Source organism: Lagenorhynchus albirostris, chromosome X, assembly GCF_949774975.1.
Source record: "Lagenorhynchus albirostris chromosome X, mLagAlb1.1, whole genome shotgun sequence".
Taxonomy (NCBI): Eukaryota; Metazoa; Chordata; class Mammalia; order Artiodactyla; family Delphinidae; genus Lagenorhynchus; species Lagenorhynchus albirostris.
Window position 1 is genome coordinate 43,561,045 of NC_083116.1, and position 18,446 is coordinate 43,579,490.

An 18,446-nucleotide genomic window follows, 5' to 3' on the forward strand; every position below is an offset into this window, starting at 1 on the left:
CTCGTTCTTTGAGAAGATAAACAAATTGATAAACCATTAGCCAGACTCATCAAGAAGAAGAGGGAGAGGACTCAAATCAATAAAATTAGAAATGAAAAAGGAGAAGGTACAACAGACACCGCAGAAATACAAAGCATCCTAAGAGACTACTACAAGCAACTTTATGCCAATAAAATGGACAACCTGGAAGAAATGGATAAATTCTTAGAAAGGTATAACCTTCCAAGACTGAACCAGGAAGAAATAGAAAATATGAACAGACCAATCACAAGCACTGAAATTGAGTCTGTGATTAAAAATTTTCAAACAAACAAAAGCCCAGGACCAGATGGCTTCACAAGTGAATTCCATCAAACATTTAGAGCAGAGCTAACACCCATCCTTCTCAAACTCTTCTAAAAAATGGCAGAGGAAGGAACACTCCCAAACTCATTTTATGAGGCCACCATCACTCTGATACCAAAACCAGACAAAGATACAACAAAAAAAAAAGAAAATTACAGACCAATATCACTGATGAATATAGATGCAAAAAATCCTCAAGAAAATACTAGCAAACGGATTCCAACAACACATTAAAAGGATCATACAGCATGATCAAGTGGGATTTATCTCAGAGGTGCAAGGGCTCTTCAATATATGCAAATCAATCAATGTGATACACCATATAAACAAATTGAAGAATAAAAACCATATGATCATGTCAATAGATGCAGAAAAAGCTGTTAACAAAATTCAACACCAATTTATGATAAAACCTCTCCAGAAAGTGGGCATATAGGGAACCTACTTCAACATAATAAAGGCCATATATGACACACCCACAGCAAACATCATTCTCAATGGTGAAACACTGAAAGCATTTGCTCTAACATCAAGAACAAGACAAGGATGTCCACTCTCACCACTCTTATTCAACATAGTTTTGGAAGTCCTAGCCATGGCAATCAGAGAAGAAAAAGAAATAAAAGGAATACAAATTAGAAAAGAAGATATAAAACTCTCAGTGTTTGCAGATGCCATGATACTATACATAGAGAATCCTAAAGATGCCACCAGAAAACTACTAGAGCTAATCAATGAATTTGGTAAACTTGCAGGATACAAAATTAATGCACAGAAATCTCTTGCATTCCTATACACTAATGATGAAAAATCTGAAAGTGAAATTAAGGAAACACTCCCATTTACCATTGCAAGAAAAAGAATAAAATACCTAGGGATAAACCTAGGGAGACAAAAGTCCTGTATGCAGAAAACTATAAGACACTTATGAAAGAAATTAAAGATGATACCAACAGATGGAGAGATATACCATGTTCTTGGATTGGAAGAATCAACATTGTGAAAATGACTGTACTACCCAAAGCAATCTACAGATTCAATGCAATCCCTATCAATTTACCAATGGCATTTTTCACAGAACTAGAATTAAAATTCTTAAAATTTGTATGGAGACACAAAAGACTCCGAATAGCCAAAGCAGTCTTGAGGGAAAAAAACAGAGCTGGAGGAATCAGGCTCATGGACTTCAGACTATACTACAAAGCTACAGTCATCAAGACAGTATGGTACTGGCACAAAAACAGAAATATAGATCAATGGAACAGGAGAGAAAGCCCAGAGATAAAACCACACACCTATGGTCAACTAATCTATGACAAATGAGGCAAGGATATACAATGGAGAAAAGACAGTCTCTTCAATAAGTGGTGCTGAGAAAACTGGACAGCTACATGTAAAAGAATGAAATTAGAACACTCCCTAACACCATACACAAAAATAAACTCAAAATGGATTAGAGACCTAAATATAAGACTGGACACCATAAAACTCTTAGAGGAAAACATAGGTAGAACACTCTTTGACATAAATCATCACAAGATTTTTTTTGATCCACCTCCTAGAGTAATGGAAATAAAAACAAAAATAAACAAATTGGACCTAATGAAACTTAAAAGCTTTTTCACAGCAAAGGAAACCATAAACAAGATGAAAAGACAACCCTCAGAATGGGAGAAAATACTTGCAAATGAATCATCAGACAAAGGATTAATTTCTGAAATATATAAACAGCTCATGCAGCTCAATATTTAAAAGACAAAAACCCAATCCAAAAATGGGCAGAAGACCTAAATAGACATTTCTCCTTAAAGACATACAGATGAATAAGAAGCACATGAAAAGCTGCTCAACATCACTAATTATTAGAGAAATGTAAATCAAAACTACAATAAGGTATCACCTCACATCAATTAGAATGGGCATCATCATAAAATCTGCAAACAACAAATGCCGGAGAGGGTGTGGAGAAATGGGAACCCTCTTGCACTGTTGGTGGGAATGTAACTTAATACAGCCACTATGGAGAACAGTATAGAGGTTCCTTAAAGAACTAAAAATAGAATTACCATATGACCCAGCAATCCCACTACTGGGCATATACCCAGAGAAAACCATAATTGAAAAAGACACATGCACCCCAGTGTTCATTGCAGCACTATTTACAATAGCTAGGTCATGGAAGCAGCCTAAATGCCCATCAATAGACGGATGGATAAAGATGTGGCACATATATACTATGGAATATTACTCAGCCATAAAACGGAACAAAACTGGGTCATTTGTTGAGACGTGGATGGATCTAGAGACTGTCATACAGAGTGAAGTAAGTCAGAAAGAGAAAAACAAATATCGTATATTAACACATATATGTGGAACCTAGAAAATGGTACAGGTGAACCCGTTTGCAGAGCAGAAATTGAGACACAGAAGTAGAGAACAAACATTTGGACACCAAGCAGGTAAAGCGCCGGGGGGTGGGGTTTATGGTGTGATGAATTGGGAGATTGGGATTGACATGTATACACTCATGTGTATAAGATGGATGACTAATAAGTAAATAAAAAATAAATAAAAAGAAAAAAAGAATGCAAACCTCTCTGACTCATTCGAAATTTTAAATTGGCATCAATTTTTCCCTGAACTCCTTTATATATGTACATGTAAATACAGATATGGTAAATAATTTTAGTTTGTCCTCTGTGTGTTAAGGGCATTTATGGGTTTTTTTCTATTTGTTTCTAGCTTCCACCCATGCATTCCACATTGGAGATATTTGCCAACTCCTCAAATTTGAGAAAACAACCTTCTTCCTCCTTCTTTGGCTCCTCCCCCTCTCCCCCTTGATCCCAGTTCCCATCTCCCTGTTTTCCTTCTATTAGTTTTGAGGCATCTGATCAGAGTCCAGTTATCACTGCCTGAGCCCTTTAAATCATGTCCGTGCATCAGAAGAAATGTAAGCCTTCACTCTTGTTCAAACCTGGAGCAAACTATAGGAACCCTCTCTTCTCAGAGGAGGAGCCTGTTTTGTATAATCTATGTAAAGTATGCTTATTAATCTGTTAATTGCAACCACTCAGTTAGGTTGTTTGAAAATGTTGACCATTGACTTAAAACTGTGATTCACTTCCAGAGCTCGAAGTGATATGTTCTCTTGCAACAAATTTGAGCAAGATCTGTATTAATGACCTGAGTGCATGGCCAAGAGGTTCATTAAGAATTTTGAGATCTGAAGATGATGAGACTAGCAACCAGTAATCATAAATAAGAGTGATTTCTGAGATCTAGTACTTGGGTTACAAGGAGATGTTGTATTAAAGTAAACATGCAGACTGTCAGATGTGAAGAGCATGTCTGGAATACCAACCATAACACTCTGCATGACCTCTTCTGACAAATAGCCTTGGTACAAATGAACTTAAGAAAGCAAAAACACTCATTGAAAAGACTTGTCTGAAACAAAGAAATGATCCAAGTTAACAGAAGGCTAAATCATTACTCTATTGAGTGAATTTAGTTTTTCTCTGTAGACATTAGCCAGTTTCTAGTAGTTGGTTGTCTTAGGAGCATGAATTAATTCTCTAATACTGGTAGAAAGTAGGCAGCTCCTAGACTTGTGTGCTCCGGGATGCTGTTGGAGAATTTAGGAGCAATCTTAGTTTACTAGTGCTCAGTGAGTTAATATGAGATCTGGAAGATAAGGTTTCCTGAGTCTTTTCAGCTCTATACTGCCTTTTAGGAAGCTCCCATAACTGCTCTTTGGGTCTGAATTCCCAGTATTGTCAAAGACAGAGCTAACTGTACGAGTAGATAAAAATAATTGTTTCTGTTTTTAATGGGCAAATAGATCATTTGCCCTCTCCTTCTAAGACTCTTTGGGAAACCCAATTCAACCAGAGTCTGTAATCTAACCTTTTGGAATGTAAATAACTCTCTTCAAGGGTCTGGATTTCATCCCCTTTGAAATGTAAACACCTAGCAAAGTCTTCCTGGCACTTGATAGCTTAACCAGCTTTGTCTTAGGCTGTAACCATTTGCTTATAGAGGAGGTAAGAGAGGATTTTCTATTCCTATGGGAAGGTAATTAACTAGAACAAATACCTATCTCAATTCTCAACTGAACTTAGGATGAACTATATGAAAAAATATATATATATACAAATTGTCCTGTTAAGTCCTCTTATAGGAGACACAAGGATACCATAAAACCTGAAGAGTATGTGTTATGTATGGCTGCAATCTATCTATATAAATGTATGTGAAAATGCCCTGACTTTATAGTTTTATATTACAAACTGCCTATGCACACATAACTTGGATGCTTATTAAAAATGAAACATCAATCTTTCTACACTTTGTGGTGAATACTCTGCATTGTTAGCAGGATTTTTATTTACACAATACTACAGACATCCACAGGTTTGAGACATGGTAAAGAATGGGCTAGAAATCAAGGGTACAGGCAATGGTGATCCAGGCAGGGAAATAGCTGGAAACCTGAAATCAAACCCAAACCAAAGGTCAAGGCAAAGATCAAATCAGAAACCAAGCCTGCAAGCAAAAGACATGGGATTGATAGACGCATGTGATGGGGAAATCCTGAGGTCAGGCACAGGTAGGCATGCTGAAGAAATTCAAGGAGGACCAAAATACAGAAAGACAAGGTAAAGAGGGTAGTCAAAAGTTCAAGCACAGTCAGGAACTTTATAGAAGCCAAAATGGGTGGCATGAGCTGAAAAGCAAATATATTGTCCCCTACATTCAGAGACCTGGCCCCAAAGCAAGCTGTCCTGACCAGAGGATTCATATATTTTCTGCAAGATGAATGCCAATTATAGGGCTGGCCTACAGCAGCTAGCAAAAATGTGAGGGAAGATTTTGATTTCCTCTACAAAGTAAGATTGTTTCTATTCTATTGGAACTAATGCCTGCTCTTTTGTTACTTTTTGGTAGTCTGGGGAGACTGAATTTATAAAACAATGTGTGCAGCGAATCTAAAGAGCTGTTGAGTCCAATTCTAATAAGAAAAAAAAAAGAACATAGGGAACTGGTTAAATAAAGTATGCCAACTCCATAAGTGAGAAATGATATAGCTATTAAAAAGTATAATGTAGATCTCTTTTATTGACATGGAAAATATCTACAATATATATTAATGTGTGTATATATATAATTTTAAAAATTCAACCAGTATACACTGGTAAGGCAACAAAATAGTTATTGTTTATGACCAGTGTCTGTTCTGTTTGGTAACTGCCCTATACTGTTTGTTTCATATTTTAAGTATCGTTTTTCTGTATATGCATAGAATGTTCACCAAAAGTCTAACTGTGGTCATCTCTGGGCAGGGGCAGGTTTGAGAGATTCTACTTTATTCTCCTTTAGACAAAGAAACATGCTAATTCATTTTGCCCACTTGCAGCAGAGTGTAGTAAAGTTAATCTCAAACCTCACAGTGTATCAGAACCACTAGACACTTTTAAAACCTACAAATGCTACAGTCCCATTCCCAGAGATTTGTTTTACTTGGTCTTGGGTAGGGATATGAATATATTTTAATGGCTCTCTGGGTGAGTTTAATTTGTACTCAGGATTGGGAATCAGTCAAGGTTAGGAACACAGGCTGGGGAGCTGGACTGCCTGGGTTTAAATCCTGGCTGTGTCACTTATTCTTCCTGTGATAGTGAGCAAAATAATTAATTTCTTTGTGCTTTAGTTTTCGCACCTGTAAAAAAATGAGAATTTTAGTAACATCTAATTCTTAGGGTTGTTGTGGGATTACCACACACACACAACACTTTTATAAAGTAGTACAAGTATGCTTTATAGAGTTTGTTATTATTATAATGCCAATTTATTTTTTAAAACATTGCATTTATCATATCTCTCAGAAGTCATTCCATATTTGCATACGGGACTACATGAAAACTCCTCACCCTGGTATGTCAGCTTTATCTCTCCTTTTACTTCACCTACACTATATCTTAGTTAAATATGAGTAGGGATTTCCAAATCCTTTCAGAACATTCCCACATGTAAAACAAAATGAGTGCTCCATGTCATCATGATGCTCAAATATGCTCAAATAATCATCTGCCCTCAAGCAATAGGAGACAAGACTGATGACTCATCTGGGTTGTGAAATTATGTTAGAAGTGCCTGTAGACAGAGGAGCCAGCATTTTCCCACACAAACATCTACATGCTACCTATTCTGAGCATTGTTCCTGAGGTCTTTTCCTACCTCCAGGCATTGAGAAGGTCTCAGTCTATGACAAGAGGATGATGGATGTGTTTGTGAAAATAATCAATAAACAATCAATAATAAGAATAGAAAAGAGTTTTATTTGAGCCAAACTGAGAGCTAACCTGGAATCCTGCTTCTTAGATTACTCTGAGAAACTGATCCAGAGAAGCAGGGTTTTTAGCACAGTTTTATATCTTGTCAGAACAAAGAACATTAAACAAGTCAGAGATACATTTCTTCAATGTTTAAAAAAAACAGACAAGCACATACACATACAGCACAGCACGTACAGTATGGCCTTGGCAGCTAGGAAGGAAGTCTTATCATCAAAGCAGTACCAGAATTAGCATCCCAGAAAGAAGGGCATTTAATCTTTATTTTTAACGTGGACATTCTTTACTTCTTGTCAGTGTGCCCTTTTCTTTAATAATTAAAGCAGATGTACAGCGTATGTTTGATAGGCCACAAACAGGCATAAAATTCAAGTTAAATCATGCATAAGCCAGAAAGACTTCACTATATCTCAGTATGTAAAAATTTCTTTTATCAGATGGTTACATATACGTTATGATCATAGGTCCTGGACAGTCACTTATAAGTGTGTCTATCCCAGATACAGCAACTATATGGCATCCGTATAACCACTTCTTCCTACACCCATAGTAGCATCAATAATTGAACGTGGTTTTCTTTACCACTGAGTCTTTTTACCACAGTGCTCTGAACAGCTAGACCAAGTGAATCAGATATGGTGCCAGAAATTATGGCAAACCATCCTTTGACTTTTCAAAATCTGAAGCTCATCTATCATTTTGGTAGCATCTTCTGCTTTGATTACTTTAAAGTGAGATCCAGCTTAATTTTAAGGGGTTGGAAAAGTTTCTTCTCCCCTTAACAATCACATAGAAAGCCCTTTCATTTTCTAGAGACAACATAAAGCAATAGTACTTGCTTTTGGTTAAAAAACATGAGCTGTCAGCCAGCAACAGTTATACATTGTAAAATGCAGCACTCATGTCTTCTCTCTTCCATTTTCCTCTGTTGCATTATGTATTCACATTGGCATGTGAGCTTGCATTCTGGCCAAAGGTGTTAGTTAATATGAGAAGGTTCATTTCTTTGAGAGTTTATTAGATAAAGAGCTAAAAGAAAGCACTACCAAGATAGCACTGAGAAGGTAAAAACACAAATCTGGCGCCTCTTTTCCATAAAGATTTCATCTGAATTTGGAAACAGTATGTTGGGAGCTCTCAGAAGCATCTTAGCCCTCTCCCTAGAATATTTTCAGGAAAAACAATTGAAATTCAGGGGAAAAATAACCTGAATATCTTTCTCAGGATAGAATTGTGTTTTCACCTGCTTAGCACCAACTAAGTGATTGAAACAGGATTCAAGTCCTGTCTGGAGGCTCTGACGTCCATTCTCTTTCCAGTGTAAGACACAGCCTGCTGTTAGACACAACACTGCCTGCCCTGATATATCTCAAAATATTTTCAAGAATGTAAATACAGGAGGAAAATAAAAATAAAGCTAACAGGGCTTCCCTGGTGGTGCAGTGGTTGAGAGTCCGCTTGCCGATGAAGGGGACACGGGTTCGTGCCCCGGTCTGGGAAGATCCCACATGCCGCAGAGTGGCTGGGCCCGTGAGCCATGGCTGCTGAGCCTGCGTGTCCGGAGCCTGTGCTCCGCAACGGGAGAGGCCACAACAGTGACAGGCCCGCGTACCACAAAATAAATAAATAAATAAAGCTAACATTTATTAAATGCCTACTAGGCAGGCTCTGTAGGAACTACTTTACATAAAGCACTTTGTAAATAGCAAAGCATTTTTGAAATTTTATTCATTATAGTAAAGGGTAAGTGAGATTTGTTTTTACCACCTGCGAGTACTTTCCTTTATCAGCACCCCAGTACTCCCTTTAGTACTTCTTTAGATTTCATTTCTCCAGTTATTCAGTGTCCTTCTTCTGTTCCCTTACTTCTGAGGCAGAAACTCTTGTGTCTGCACTGGCCTGCCTTTCTCTAGTTGTAGATCTTTCCTTTCTTCCTCCTCCTCATTAAAAATGACTTTCCTATGTCTCATCAACTAATTGCTTAGCTAATACATTTTATAGCAGGATTTCTCTTGGTGCAAATGAGTGATGGAGACAGATGGTTTAAATACCTGAAACTAACACAACATTGTAAATCAACTATACTTCAATAAAAGAAAAAAAGACGGCTTAACACAAAACCTATAGCAAAGGAAGTTACTATTGATGGACTTGCACTCACTGCAGTAGGCCACTGGAGGAAACACCTTGTGGATGGTAGTGAGATTTTGCAGTAAGAAAGACATGGGTTAGATTCTCAGTTCTGTCACTAATGAGCTCTATGTTATTGGGCTAGTCACTTTTCCTCTGGCAATCTCATTTTCTCTGTCTGTAAAAGGAGTGACAAAAAAGGATTGTTACCATCTATTTTTGCACTAAAATTGTGTGATTTTATTAGTAATGCATCTTCTTAACAAAAAGTTATAAGGAGAAAGAGCATTATAAACAGTATATTATGCTGTCTTTTTGCAATTCCCATTAAAAGCAGGTTTAAAAGTCACAGTTGTACAGTGATTTAGGAGCTACAACCTGGATATCTGCATGATAATCTTGGCTCCATCACTTAATAGTGCCACTTAGCTGTGTGGCTTTGGGAAAATTGATCTCTCAGCTTCCACATCTGAAAAAATGGGGATAACATTAGTATTTTTGAATTAAATTGTTGTGTGATATAATTAATGTATGGGAAGCCCCTAACAAACACTAGCTATTACTGTTATAAAGCTCTGTATAAGTCCCAGTATCTTAATCTGTTACAAGAATTCTTGAGAAAAGTAGAAACAACCATCAGAGAGAGGTAGTGTGGAAAAGAAGGTGTATTAATGTTTGTGTTGGGTGGAGGGGCAGATATTAAGTAGTAGTAATCCATGAGCTGAAAGTGACAGGGTAACGATAAGTCCAGATTCTCATCCATATCTTGTGTGTATTTAATGGACTGCTGGTCTTTCCTGTCTTTTACTCGTTTTCCTTTGCCAGTCTCTGTTTTGATTTGCAAGTCACAGAGCCTTGCGCAGCAGGATGGATGATGTCTAATTTCCTTAGATTAACATGGAGTTATGATGAGGGGGTTGTTTTGTGCCATTTAGGTTTTGCTAAGAGTACTGAAACCTTTTCTAAGTGAGGCTTTGGCAGAAGTGAGTGGGTGCTCATCCTAATCTTCCAGAAGATTCATTTTAAAGTCTAGATCTCAAAAATAATTCCAGAAATATCACTTGAAGCAAGATATTGTCTCCCCACACCCACCTTTTCCATCAAGCTTTGTGGGTTTTTAAAAATTATATGAGAGCTATTTGGACACTTTTCATATCTAAGACTCTTCTGCAGACTGCCTTGGATGATTATGGGTCTGATCAGGGGTGAAGCTGAAGGAAAACCTTAGAAGTACACATGTATGATGATTAAGGGTACCAGTTGAGGCAGCAGAGTTGACTTTCCGGGGTTTTATAAGATTATGTATCCCAAGGTGGGCTTTATCATTTTAGCCCATATCATAGGTCGCCAACAAAGTTCAGTGTTTCCATTGAACAAATATTACTTCTAGGGGGAAGCTTTGGAGCCACACAGGAGAGCGCAGCAACAGGGGTGCAGTGGGCAAAGTGGAGAGATTCCCCCGCACAGAGGATCAGTGCCGACTAGCACGCGCAAGCCCGAGAGGCTTGTCAGCTCATCCGCCTGGGTGGGTGGGGGCTGGGAGCTGAGGCTCGGGCTTTGGTCGGATCCCAGGAAGAAGACTGGGGTTGGCTGCGTGAACACAGCCTGAAGGGGACTAGTGCGCCACAGCTAGCCAGGAGGGAGTCCGAGAAAAAGTCTGTACCTGCCGAAGAGGCAAGAGGCTTTTTCTTGCCTCTTTGTTTCGGGATGCGTGAGGAGAGGGGATTAAGAGCTCCAGAGACGGGCCGGAGCCGCGGCTATTAGCAGGGACCCCAGAGACGGGGGCATGAAATGATGAGGCTGCTGCTGCCGCCACCAAGAAACCTGTGTGCAAGCACAGGTCACTCTCCACACCTCGCCTCCCGGGAGCCTGTGCAGCCCGCCACTGCCAGGCTCCCCTGATCCAGGGACAATTTCCCCAGGGGAACACACGGCACGCCTCAGGCTGTTGCAGTGTCACACCGGCCCCTGTCACAGGCTTGCCCCGCATTCTATACCCCTCCCTCCCCCCAGCCTGAGTGAGCCAGAGCCCCGGAATCAGCTGCTACTTTAACCTCGTGCTGTCTGAGCGAAGAACAGACGCCCTCAGGCGACCTACATGCAGAGGCGGGTCCAAATCCAAAGCTGAACCCCAGGAGCTGTACAAACAAAGAAGAGAAAGGGAAATCTCTCCCAGCAGCCTCAGGGGCAGCGGACTAAATCTCCACAATCAACCTGATGTACCCTGCATCTGTGGAATACCTGAATAGGCAACAAATCACCCCAATTTGAGGTGGTGGATTTGGGAGCAACGATATATATATTGTTTTCTGTTTCTTTTTTTGTGAGTGTGTATGTGTATGCTTCTGCGTGAAATTATGTCTCTATAGCTTTGCTTTTACAATTTGTCCTAGCGTTCTGTCTGCCCGGTTTTTTTTGTTCTCTTTTGTTTTTAGTATAGTTTTTAGCACTTCATATCATTGGTGGATTAGTTTTTTGGTTTAGTTGCTCTCTTCTTTCTTTCTTGTTTTTTATTACTTTTTAATTTTTTTATTTTTAATAATTATTTTTTATTTTAATAACTTTTAATTTAATTTTATTTATTTTTCTTTCTTTCTATCTTTTTTCTCCCTTTTATTCTGAGCCATGTGGATGACAGGATCTTGATGCTTTGGCCGGATGTCAGGCCTGTGCCTCTGAGGTGGGAGAGCCGAATTCAGGATATTAGTCCACCAGAGATCTCCCAGCTCCACATAATATCAAACGGCAAAAATCTCCCAGAGATCTCCATCTCAACACCAAGACCCAACTCCACTCAACGACCAGCAATTTACAGTGCTGGACACGCTATGCTAAACAACTGGCAAGACAGGAACACAACCCCACCCATTAGCAGAGAGGCTGCCTAAAATCATACTAAGGTGACACACACCCCAAAACACACCACCGAATTTAGACCTGCCCACCAGAAAGATGAGATCCAGCCCCATGTACCAGGACACAGGCACTAGTCCCCTCCACCAGGAAGCCTACACAACCCACTGAACCAACATAAGCCACTGGGGGAAGACACCAAAAACAAGGGGAATTATGAACCTGCAGCCTGCAAAAAGAAGACCCCAAACAGAGTAAGTTAAGCAACATGAAAAGACAGAGAAACACAGAGCAGATGAAAGAGCAAGTTAAAAGCCCACCAGACCAAACAAATGAAGAGGAAATAGGCAGTCTACCTGAAAAAGTATTCAGAGTAATGATAGTAAAGATGATCCAAAATCTTGGAAATAGAATGGAGAAAATACAAGAAATGTTTAACAAGGACCTAGAAGGACTAAAAAGTAAACAAACAATGATGAACAACAAAATAAATGACATTAAAAATTCTCCAGAAAGAATCAATAGCAGAATAACTGAGGCAGAAGAATGGATAAGTGACCTGGAAGATAAAACAGTGGCAATAACTACTTCAGAGAAAAATAAAGAAAAAAGAGTGAAAGGAATTAAGGACAGTCTCAGAGACCTGTGGGACAATATTAAATGCACCAACATTCGAATTATAGGGGTCCCAGAAGAAGAAGAGAAAAAGAAAGGGAATGAGAAAAAAATTGAAGAGATTATAGTTGAAAACTTCCCTAATATGGGAGAGAAAATAGCAAATCAATCCAGGAAGTGCAGAGAGTCCCATACACGATACATCCAAGGAGAAACGTGACAAGACACATATTATTCAAACTATCAAAAATTAAATACAAATATAAAAAACAGCAAGGGAAAAACAACAAATAACATACAAGGGAATCCCCATAAGGTTAACAGCTGATCTTTCAGCAGAAACTCTGCAAGCCAGAAGGGAGTGGCAGGACATATTTAAAGTGAAGAAAAGGAAGAAACTACAACCAAGATTACTCTACCCAGCAAGGATCTCATTCAGATTCGAAGGAGAAATTAAAAGCTTTAGAGACAAGCAAAAGCTAAGTGAACTCAGCACCACCAAACCAGCTTTACAACAAATGGTAAAGGAACTTCGCTAGGCAGGAAACACAAAAGAAGGAAAAGACCTACAATAACAAACCCAAAATAATTAAGAAAATGGTAATAGGAACATACATATTGATAACTACCTTAAATACAAATGGATTAAATGCTCCAACCAAAAGATATAGACTGGCTGAATGGATTAAAAAAAACAATACCCGTATATATACTGTCTACAAGAAACCCACTTCAGACCTAGGGACACATACAGACTGAAAGTGAGGGGATGGAAAAGACATTCCATGCAAATGGAAATCAACAGAAAGCGGGAGTAGCAATTCTTATATCAGAAAAAGTAGACTTTAAAATTAACACTATTACAAGGACAAAGAAGGACACTACATAATGATCAAGGGAACAATCCAAGAAGAAGATATAACAATTGTAAATATTTATGCACCCAACATAGGAACACCTCAATACTTAAGGTAAATGCTAACAGCCATAAAAGGGGAAATCGACGGTAACACATTCATAGTAGGGGACTTTAACACCACATTTTCACCAAAGTACAGATCATTCAAAATGAAAATATATAAGGAAACACAAGGTTTAAATGATACATTAAGCAAGATGGACTTAACTGATATTTATAGGACATTCTATCCAAAACAACAGAGTATACTTTCTTCTCAAGTGCTCATGGAACATTCTCCAGGATAGATCATATCTTGGGTCACAAATCAAGCCTTGGTAAATTTAAGAAAATTGAAATCGTATCAGGCATCTTTTCTGACCACAATGCTATGAGACTAGATATCAATTACATGAATAAAATCTGTAAAAACTACAAACACGTGGAGGCTAAACAATACACTACTTAATAACCAAGAGACCACTAAAGAAATCAAAGAGGAAGTCAAAAAATACCTAGAAACAAATGACAATGAAAACACAATGACCAAAACCTATGGGATGCAGCAAAACAGTTCTAAGAGGGAAGTTTATAGCAATACAATCCTACTTTAAGAAACAAGAAACATCTCAAATAAAAAACCTAACCTTACACCTAAAGCAATTACAGAAAGAAGAACAAAAAACCTCCAAAGTTAGCAAAAGGAAAGAAATCATAAAGATCAGATCAGAAATAAATGAAAAAGAAATGAAGGAAATGATAGCAAAGATCAATAAAACTAAAAGCTAGCTCTTTGAGAAGATAAACAAAATTGATAAACCATTAGCCAATTCATCAAGGAAAAAAGGGAGAAGACTCAAATCAGTAGGATTAGAAATGAAAAGGAGAAATAACAACTGACACGGCAGAAATACAAAGGATCATGAGAGATTACTACAAGCAGCTCTATGCCAATTAAATGGACAACCTTGAAGAGATGGACAAATTCTTAGAAAAGCACAACCTTCCAAGAGAGAACCAGGAAGAAATATAAAATATAAACAGTCCAATCACAAGCACTGAAATTGAGACTGTGATTTAAAATCTTCCAACAAACAAAAATGCAGGGCCAGATGGCTTCACAGGTGAATTCTATCAAACATTTAGAAAAGAGCTAACACCTATTCTTCTCAAACTCCTCCAAAATATAGCAGAAGGAGGAACACTCCCAAACTCATTCTACAAGGCCACCATCACCCTGATACCAAAACCAGACAGAGATTTCACAATGAAAGAAAACTACAGGCCAATAGCACTGATGAAAATAGATGCAAAAATCCTTAACAAAATACTAGCAAACAGAATCCAACAGCACATTAAAAGGATCATACAGCATGATCAAGTTGGGTTTATTCCAGAAATGCAAGGATTCTTCAATACACATAAGTCAATCAATGTGATACACCATATTAACAAACTGAAGAATAAAAAACATATGATCATCTCAATAGATACAGGAAAAGCTTTTGACAAAATTCAACACCCATTTATGATAAAAACTCTCCAGAAAGTCGGCATAGAGGGAACCTATTTCAACATAATAAAGGCCATATATGACAAAAACACAGCAAACATCATTCTCAATGGTGAAACACTGAAAGCATTTCCTCTAAGATCAGGAACAAGACAAGATGTCCACTCTCACCACTGTTACTCAACATAGTTTTGGAAGTCCTAGCCACGGCAATCAGAGAAGAAAATAAATGAAAGGAATACAAATAGGAAAAGAAGTAAAACTGTCACTGTTTGCAGATGACATGATACTATACATAGAGAATCTTAAAGTTGCTACCAGAAAACTACTAGAGCTAATCAATGAATTTGGTAAAGTAGCAGGATACAAAATTAATGAACAGAAATCTCTTGCATTCACTTACACTAATCATGAAAAATCTGAAAGAGGAATTAAGAAAACATTCCCATTTACCATTGCAACAAAAGGAATAAAATACCTAGGAATACATGTTCCTAAGGAGACAAAAGACATGTAGCAGAAAACTATAAGACACTGATGAAAGCAATTAAAGATGGTACAAACAGATGGAGAGATATACCACGTTCTTGGATTGGAAGAACCAACACTGTGAAAATGACTATACTACCTAAAGCAATCTACAGATTCAATGCAATCCCTATCAAACTACCACTGGCATTTTTCACAGAACTAGAACAAAAAATTTCACAATTTGTATGGAAACACAAAAGACCCCGAATAGCCAAAGCAATCTTGAGGAAGAAAAATGGAGCTGGAGGAATCAGGCTCCCTGAGTGCAGACTATACTACAAAGCTACAAGACAGTATGGTATTGGCACAAAAACAGAAATGCAGATCAGTGGAACAGGAGAGAAAGCCCAGAGATAAATCCATGCACGTATGGTCACTTTAATTTGATAAAGGAGGCAAGAATATACAATGGAGAAAACAGCCTCTTCAATAAGTGGTGCTGGGAAAACTGGACAGCTACATGTAAAAGAATGAAATTAGAACACTCGCCAACACCATACACAGAAATAAACTCAAAAAAAAAAAGAAATAAACTCAAAATAGATTAAAGATCTAAATGTAAGGCTAGACACTATAAAACTCTTAGAGGAAAACATAGGCAGAACACTCTATTTTATAAATCACAGCAAGATCCTTTTTCACCTACCTCCTACAGAAATGGAATTAAAAACAAAAATAAACAAATGGGACCTAACGAAACTTAAAAGCTTTTGCACAGCAAAGGAAAACACAAACAAAACGAAAAGACAACCCTCAGAATGGGAGAAAATATTTGCAAATGAAGCAAACTGACAAAGGATTAATCTCCAAAATTTACAAGCTGCTCATGCAGCTCAATATCAAAAAACCCGAAGAACCCAATCCAAAAATGAACAGAAGACCTAAACAGACATTTCTCCAAAGAAGCTACACATATTGCAAACAAACACATGAAAGGATGTTCAACATCACTAATCATTTGAGAAATGCAAATAAAAACTACAATGAGGTATCACCTCACACCAGTCAGAATGGCCATCATGAAAAAATCTGCAAACAATAAATGCTGGAGGGGCTGTGGAGAAAAGTGAACCCTCTTGCACTGTTGGTTGGAAAGTAAATTGATACAGCCACTATGGAGAACAGTATTGAGGTTCCTTAAAAAACTAAAAATAGAACTACCATACGACCCAGCAATCCCACTACTGGGCATATACCCTGAGCAAACCACAATTCAAAAAGTGTTATGTACCAAAATGTTCATTGCAGCTCTATTTACAATACCCAGGACATGGAAGCAACCAAAGTGTCCATCGACAGATGAATGGATAAAGAAGATGAGGCACATATATACAGTGGAATATTACTCAGCCATAAAAGGAATGAAACTGAGTTATTTGTAGTGAGGTGGATGGACCTACAGTCTGTCATACGAGTGAATTAATTTAGAAAGAGAAAAACAAATGTCGTAACACATATATATGGGATCTAAAAAAAAAATGGTTATGAAGAACCTAGGGGCAGGACGGGAATAAAGACCCAGACCTACTAGGGAATGAACTTGAGGAAACGGGGAGGGAGAAAGGTAAGCTGGGACAAAGTGAGAGAGTGACGTGGACATATATACACTACCAAATGTGAAATCGATAGCTAGTGGGAAGCAGCCGCATAGCACAGGGAGATCAGCTCGGTGCGTTGTGACCACCTAGAGGCGTGGGATAGGGAGGGTGGGAGGGAGGGATATGCAAGAGGGAAGAGATATGGGGATATATGTGTATGTATAGCTGATTCACTTTGTTATACTGCAGAGACTAACACACCATTGTAAAGCAATTATACTCCAATAAAAATGTTTAAAAAATATATTACTTCTACATAATTTCTTCCACTGCACCCCTCCCCAATTCTTTTCACTCCTTAAGGAGCTGCTGGTCTTTTTTCCAGAAGGAATCATCTACTCAGGTCCACTGTACAACTGAGTAAGTATATTTTTAAAATTGTAGACAACATCTCCCCATTTTCTGGCAGACTGCTTTTGTGTCTCTGCTAGTAGCGAGGGTCTTGGGATCAGTTGACTCAGTTAGTATGATACTCTAAACTAGAAATTCTTCTGAGATCTCCAAAAATTTCAGCAAAGCCCTCTTCTATCTGCTTTTTTATTCTACACCCCTGAGACCACACTTGTTCCTGATTTTGAAGTCAGGTGGTCCCAGCATACCCCATATCTGTTACCTCTGCCTGTAATGTTAGCTTTTCCAGTTTCTCATACTTTTATACCCAGAATACTTCCCGTCCTCTGAACCCTGTCTATTGCATGTAATCTCCATCTCTTGGAAGAATTCTTGCAATTGAAACTCGGCTCTCATTTGAGGACATTTCCTTTTCTTGCAGCTTCTATGGGAAAGTTGATAGTTCTTTCAAGCCCCGATACTACATTCCTAGAGATGTCTCTGAGACCCAGTTGCCACTTCGAACGCATTATTTTTATACCCGCATATAAAAACTTCCACTCATGCCATCTGATTTTATATAATCAGCTACCCTTCTTGATCATTACTGTCTGCTAGCCCTTGGTCATTTTCCTTATGTTCATGTCCTTACTATCTATCCTATCCATCTCATCTTCACTGCCTTCAATATCTGCTTATACAAGTCAACTAACTCCCTAACTTCACGGATTCTTGGTTTACTCAATTCCAGTTGTCTTCCCCTTTCTTCCATACCAGGCATACCCTCTCATGGCCACATCCTGGACACAGTCATAATTCATAACTTCTATACTTCTGACATTTTAAACTCTAGTGCTACTTTCTGATTACCACTTCCTACCTTTTCACCTATCTTTCCTTTCTTTCCACTAAAGTTAGTGTATGATCTCATAGAGACCTCAAGTATTTGACATTCTATTTTCTCTATCAGCAATCTCCCGTCTGCATATCTTTCCTTATCTTGCCAGTTCATAACTTTAACCACTTTCTTGTCAATGCACTAAACCCTCTATCATTCTTGACCATTCCACCCGCTTGTTTGGCAGCATTTGAACCAATTTTATTTAACTTTCCATTTTTCCCTACTTCACTTGAGGGTGGTAATCATAGCTTTCCTTAGTTATTTTCCTTAATAGCACATCTCCAAGCACATGTGCCTCTACAAGCTCCAGTTCTACAGTCTCAACTTGGCCTTCAGTGCTAACCAGAAATGCTTCAATGGATTGATTTTAAAAAAA

The 18,446-nt window shown here is 38.2% G+C and overlaps 1 long non-coding RNA gene across 1 annotated transcript in view; it reads right to left on the bottom strand.

Annotated features, from left to right (window-relative positions):
- Positions 1-6,687: 6,687 nt before the first annotated feature.
- LOC132513018 (uncharacterized) overlaps positions 6,688-18,446 on the bottom strand; it is a 28,409-nt gene continuing 16,650 nt past the window's right edge. The window contains exons 5-6 of the long non-coding RNA XR_009538415.1: positions 9,210-9,300; positions 6,688-9,009 (exon numbers count right to left, since the gene is read on the bottom strand). This is a non-coding gene — a long non-coding RNA (uncharacterized LOC132513018). The remainder of the gene's footprint in view (positions 9,010-9,209; positions 9,301-18,446) is intronic.